This window comes from Lipotes vexillifer, unplaced genomic scaffold (genome assembly GCF_000442215.2).
Source record: "Lipotes vexillifer unplaced genomic scaffold, Lipotes_vexillifer_v1.1 scaffold543, whole genome shotgun sequence".
In the NCBI taxonomy this organism is placed as follows: Eukaryota; Metazoa; Chordata; class Mammalia; order Artiodactyla; family Lipotidae; genus Lipotes; species Lipotes vexillifer.
The window spans coordinates 1,495,193-1,502,190 of record NW_006799055.1 but is presented as its reverse complement, the minus strand read 5'-3'; positions in this window follow the sequence as shown (position 1 = coordinate 1,502,190).

Below are 6,998 nucleotides of genomic sequence, written 5' to 3'. Positions count from 1 at the left end.
GGGGGGCGCTGGCGAGACAAGCAAAGAAAGAAATCTGTTCCATCCTGCTCCCACCTGGAGCAAACTCACCGAAAGCAGTTCACACCACATTTCCTGCTGTTTGGGGCCAGTCAGAGCATGTTGGGCCGTGAGCACGGAGGTCTCCTGGGTTTTCCTCACTGGGACACAGTCATAGCTTGTGAATCACACTGCCAAGTTTACCGACAGTGCAGTTTACATTTGTCTTTATTTTCAAGTTGGGACCTTTAATTAAAAACCGTATTTAGGGGACTTCCCTGGTGGCGCAGTGGTTAAGAATCCGCCTGCCAGTGCAGGGGACAGGGGTCCGAGCCCTGGTCTGGGAAGATTCCCACATGCCGTGGAGCAACTAAGCGCGTGAGCCGCAACTACTGAAACTGCGAGCTACAACTACTGAAGCCCGCACACGTCTAGAGCCCGTGCTCCGCAACAAGAGAAGCCACTGCGATGAGAAGCCCACGGACCGCAACGAAGAGTGGCCCCCCCTTGCCGCAACTAGAGAAAGCCCACACGCAGCAATGAAGACCCAACACAGCCAAAAATAAATAATAAATAAATAAATTTAAAATAATAATAATAATAAATAAATAAATAAATAATGTATTTAGAGAGGCTTCCCTGGTGGTCCAGTGGCTAAGACTCCACGCTCCCAATGCAGGGGGCCTGGGTTCGATCCCTGGTCAGGGAACTAGATTCCACGTGCCACAACTAAAGATCCCACATGCTGCAACTGAGACCTGGTGAAGCCAAAAGAAACAAAAAAAAACCCCCAACCCCCCCTGTATTTAGAGCCACTGTAGTTGTGGGGACTATACAACTGGTTTTAGCTGGACCAGGCATGTTGGAGAGAGCCCTGGGAAGCCAGGGTCCTGGGTCCAGCTGGGTTTTCCAGTGGCCTTCAGATCTTTGGAGAATCTCAACTTTTCTGAGCCTCTTTGCCTCCAGCTTTCAAATACAGGGTTTGATGAGATGATCTTTACAATCTCTTGGATTCTGAAGTGCTGTTTTATGAATGCAAACTTATTCAAGATTTTAAAGGCTTGATATGATGGCAGGTCACTGAGATGATTCCTGTAATGCTGTCCTCATCCCCTGCATTGTTTTCCTCATAATCGTCCCAGGCCTTCACCTGGCTCACGGGACCGCCATGGGGCCTTGCTGTAGAGAGTGCCGTGGTGCACAGCCCAGAGCCCGCAGCGCCCAGCCCTGCCTGTGAAATAAATGCCTTATGGGGAGGGAGCTCCTCATCCGACAGGCCACCCCTTCCCCGGGGACCACTCCTATCCATGCACTGGCCAAGGGGGTGTGTACCAGCCTGCTCGGGCTGCCAAAACAAAGTGCCACAAACTGGGTGACTTACAAACGTGGAACAGGAGGGAAGGGGGCAGGGCCCACAGTCTCTAAATAAATCCACTTCTTACCTATCACTTTGTCTCTTGCTGAATTCTTCCTGCAATGAGACATCAAGAACCTGAGCTTCATTAAGTGTGTGATCTCCGTTGGAAGACTGTGGGTTTTGGCCAAGTTCGAGTCCCAGCCGTGTAGGTTCAAGTCCCAATCTGAGGTGCACGGTTTCAGCATTGGCTTGTAGATGGATGTCTTCTTGCTGTGTTCTCACATGGGCTTTTCTCTAATCACCCACCCCTGGTGTCTCTTCCTCTTTTTATAAGGACACCAGTCATTGGATTAGAGCCTCACCGTTATGACCCCATTTAATCTTAATTACCTCTTCAGAGGTCCCATCTCCAAATACAGTCGTATTCTAAGGCTCTAGGGGTTAGGGCTTCAACATGTCAGTTGCGGGGGACATGATTCAGTCCATAAGAGGGACTGAACAACTCTGAAGGGCCGTCCAGGCTCCAGAGCTTCCTGGAGACTAGCTAAGGCCCCTGTTGCTCTGCTTTTCCCTCTGCCCAGTCCTCCACTCCCCCTCAGGGGTCCACCCAGAGCCCTTCCAGTAAACGTCCTGCTCCTAGATCTCCATCGCATTCCCGTCTGTTTTGTGGCGAGCCAGCCCCAGGACACATGCCCTCCACCTTTCCTTTATTTCTCTTCTTATAGGTAAAGCTTCCTTGAAATGCTTATCTTCTTACAATAAAGAGTGACCATCACCGGAGAGACTTCAGTGGAGGCAAATGATCTGACCCGGTGGGCTCTAAGGTCCCTCTTATGGGACTTACCTGTTCATTGTCAGCTGATCGCTCTTCCTTAAATAGTCCACGGGCACAGAGGCTCAAATAAATGTGAAAGCTACATTTCTTGTGCCTGATTCTGTGGTTCTTAGGTCAAACTTAGCTCCCTGCCCAAGCTCCCAGTGGCCCCCAAACAGTTTCACTTTCTCTCTGCCTACCCTTCCTGTACAAATTAAGGTCATCAAAACTACAGAAATGAAAATTACACTGGAGTGAGTTTGATTGAGAATTGACTCTTTGTTGAGCAACTGTCCTATGTGGGTCACTCCACCATGAGGAATAGGAAAAAAAGTAGAAGAAAACCCTCGCTCTAAAGTTGTTACAGGGAATTCCCTGGCAGTCCAGTGGTTAGGATTCGGTGCTTTCATTGCTGTGGGCCCGGGTTTGATCCCTGGTCGGGGAACTAAGATCCCTCAAGCTGCACACAGCGCAGCAAAAAAATAAACTTTTTACAGAGCAGGTGGAGGGGTGAGTTATATTTGGACTGAAACTTGTCATTGTCATGGGCCACTGTGGGGAGGACTTGATGATGGAGGCCTTGGGAAATCTAGGTCCTATGACCAAAGATAAATCCAGCCACGAGAATCTCTTTATCTCTCTTTGCCTCATCGTTAAATGCAACACGCTGTCCAAGAGGCACCAGTTAAAGATCTATGATAATTTTTCCAGATTTTGCAGGACAGTGACCTTGGGGGAAGATATAGAGGAAGACTGGGTCTCCAGCTGCCTTGGACCAAGGTTTCCCACACTAATCTTGGCGCAGCTGGTGGGTTGGGAGCCTCTTACAAACTATCTGAAAAGCTTTTTGAGCTCTTTGGAAACAGATATGGAGAAAACATAAAGATTATGTTTGCAATATTTATACAAGAAGAGTAACACATTTCTCAGTTGTTCTGTTCATACTGGCAACCGCTATTGTTCACAGAACCTACAGCCTCAACAAAAAGTTAGTATATTTATGTCTGTCCTGTTTCCTCTAAGAGTCCTATATGTCTCCCTAAGAAAAAGATCCAAATACGCAACCTACACAGTGAGTACAGGAAACTCTCAAAGGTTTAGAAGAAAACCTCTTCAGACTCCAGTGCCGGACAGTGGCAGCGTGTAGCTCTCGAGTCCATCCCTTGCCTTCTGTCGCCTCACAGTGGAGCCTCGGCAGAGCGGTGCCTGTCTCCACTCTCCTCTGGGAGCGTTTATCTGCAGTAGACATCACAGGAGAATCTGCATCCTGCAGAGCTGGGTACCAAGTTTAATGAAAGCCCCCAGGGAGCCTTGGCCTGAATTCTGAGACGGCTGTGAAGCCCACGCACTGGAGCTCTCGCCTGGCAAGACCAGGCTGCACTGTCATTTTCTCTGGGTTTGGTCAAGGTCCAAAGCTTCAGGGCATGAGGGGGTTCTGGAAGTCCACTGGGTGCTTCTTATGAGGACCTGGGGGAGATCTGGGCTGAGTTGGGCTCTGTGCTCCGAAATCGGTTTAAAACAAAGAGATTCGACAGAGACTAATTTACCCTCTCTCCAGGAGTCCCTAAACTACTCCAAACCTGCCTTGGGATTCAAGGTCTAAACTAGATTTGTCCCACAAACCCAAGGCTGGCTGATTGGGCAAATAGTAGCAGGTTCAGAACCCTCCTTGGGCAGCAGAACTGGTCTAGATCCTTCTGATCCATGTGCACTACTTTAGGACATTTCCTAGATGGCTGCTAGGTAGAGTTTGGGTCTTTGCTTAGAATGTGTTTACCGCAGACTGTTAATGGTTTAATTCTCAGTTGAAGGTAATGTCAAATTACATTCATTTCTTTTTCATGACTTACATTTGTCTGTATGTCCTCTGTTGTTAGGAGTCATTTTCTTTGATTTTTTTTTTTTTTAGGGAAGCAGGCTCCTTTTAACCTCTGTGGGAAGGTGAGCTCTTTTGCATTTTGCAGTAAGTTCTGTGAGGAGGAATGAGTCCAATCTGTTCACCCAGTGATGCGTAATGAAAATACATTGCATTCACATGTCAGGGTTTTCTTCCAAAGACCACTCCCAACCATCACCTCTTTGAAGTTATAGACATGAATAGACGTATATATAGATACACATATGAAACCAGATTAATTAAAGATGTAGTTATTAAATATGTGTGTTTATATATATATATGTGGTGTTAATACTGTGTATGTGGATGTATATATACATTGGTGGATATGTATAAGGGTGTGTGTTTGCGTGTTATGTAATTGTAAAACTAAAGCAAACTATGGTATAGGGACATTTTTGTCAATTTTTGTCCAAGACCAAAAAAGAAAAAAGAAAAATGTGTTTGTGACATAACATGGAAATCTTTTAAAGATGAATTTAAAATATCAACTTGCATTTGAAGTCTGTGTGAGCTCCCCGGGACAGACACTTCTCTGAGGTCCACCTCTCCCCCTAGACCGTGGAATTGACTCTGACCATCCCAGAATATGGATCTCTAGCCTGTTTGAGAGGAGAAGCTGTTTTGCATTTTCCAAAGCCTTGTGCACTCCTCTCTCGGGGTAAGAGGGTTGCGGTGATAGAGGAAATCCCAACAAGCCAGGCCCACATCCTGGGAGCCTGACAGCTCTACTGTTTCCTCTCTGGGAATCTCTGGGAACTGAGTAGGGGAGCAGAAGGGAAGGGGTGGACCTGAGGCCGTGGCCCTGCCTTTCGCTCTGTGAGACCCTGCTTTCAACTCTTCGGGTGTCTACCCAGAAGTGGGATTGCTGGGTGATATGGTAATTTTTTGTGGGGCGGGGCACACCTTGCAGCATGCGGAACTTCCCCGACCAGGGATCTAACCCGTGACCCCTGCAGTGAAAGCGCAGAGTTGTAACCTCTGGACGCCAGGAAAGTCCGATCATATGGTAATTTTATGTCTAATTTTTTTGAGGAGCCTCCATACTGTTTTCCACAGCAGCTGCACCCTTCAACATTCCCACCAGCAGTGCACAAGGCTTCTAATTTCTCCATATTCTCACCAACCCTTGTTATTTTCTGTTTTTTTAATATGGATTTTTTTCTTAAAGATGAGGAACTAACTGGGTTGTAGTCAGCCTTTCTCTACACTTGTTCTGAAGCTCAGCTCCTCAGAACCATATTATAAAAATGCAGACTCCTAAGCCCACCTCAGACCAGGTGGGACCTCAGAGTGTGAGCTTTTAAGCAAACTCCTGTGAGCACCGCCTCCTGCACTCCCAGGAATGTCTCCTACAAGTGGGACTGCAGAGATTTCAGGGAGACACGACATTCAGCCCCCTAAAAGCCACAGCGTGGAGAACTCAAGCCACACCCATCAAGATAATCTCATCACATGGATTCACGTGGCAGCACAGATTAAAAAGTCACAATCATTCATATTGTTTTTTCAAGTTCTCAGTCTTTTCAGCCGTGATCTACTAAAACATCAAATCAAGGTCTGGAAACATGACATTTTTAGCTAAGGAAATGCTCTTGATCAAAACCAGATTTTTACTGGTGATCCTCGAATGAAATAGCCCATTATCAGCTTCCTACAGAAATCTCCCCAGAGCTATTCTCAGGCAGCAGGGAAGCAATCTTCCCCAGGACCACTTCCCCGGCCATCACACCTACTGTGATCTGAGTCATGCCTTTTGTCTTGTGCCTGGAATTTGGGGATGTTTATGACCAACTGTTGTAAATACTAGTCATAATTCCTCCTTTCACAAGATTCTTTATTTCAGAAAAATGAGTAGCCCATCACGTACAAACGTCATATCACTTCCAGCCCCATTGTCACCTGGAAATATTCCCTCTTTTGTTTTACTAGAGATAACTTAAAGGTTTTTGAGAACAGTGTGTCATAGAAATCCTCCAGCGAACTTAGTGTCTGGGTTGCCACCAATCATGTAAAAATACGCTTTTGCATCAGCTGTACCTACTTCAGCTTTTGAGGGCAGAAAATGGAGTTTTGTGTTGAGAAGTAAATGCTAATGAAAAGCAAAATATCCTTTTAATTCAGACTCCTTGAGTTTAACGTCTGTCTACCTGCTTCACTTAAGTTCCCAAAGCAGGTGGAGACATAATTAACACATACATCATGATGATATTTTCTTTAGCACAATAAAACCTTATTTTCAAATTAAATTGCTCTGATATTAAGCATTAACATTTTAAGGTAAACATGTTGTGCTGGTTCAAAACTTTCAGAAAATAGAGAATAGGTCACTGGAGATTTCTTGCCAGGTGGTGTCTCTCAGCTTTCTACTGATGCCTTCAGATATGGATGTTCAACTAGACCAGATGAATATAGCAAAGCAGGACATAGTCCAGACTGCCCAGCTAGTCTCAAGCAAAACAAACAAAGCAAATGAAAAAGACAACATTCCATTGAATCCCTGTAAATAGAAATACCTGCGCATGTTGTGTAAACTGTCACTTATCCCTGTTTGTACTTGGCAGATGTTGGTGGAGGGGGAAGAGATAGTTAGAAATAAAATGGTCAGATGTGTGTGTCTAATTAATAGTCTGGGAGAAATAAGTGTACAGATTATAGAAGCAAGTATTTAAAACCGATTTTTTAAAGAAAAAAATTATACTTTTAGTTTTCATAGGGACATACTGAAATGGAATTGTCCAAAGTAAGGGCAGTTCCATTCATGCAAATACCAGCTCTTTTGAAAGGCTCTGAGGCAGGTGACTTATTACCTGGGCATTTGGTGTCAATTTGACTGTTTGACAACAAGATGGGAAAGAAGGCAGGCTGGGAAAAGTTGGCCTTGATTTTTAATTCTGTTCAACTGAAGATGGTAGCAAAGGCATCTTTCATGG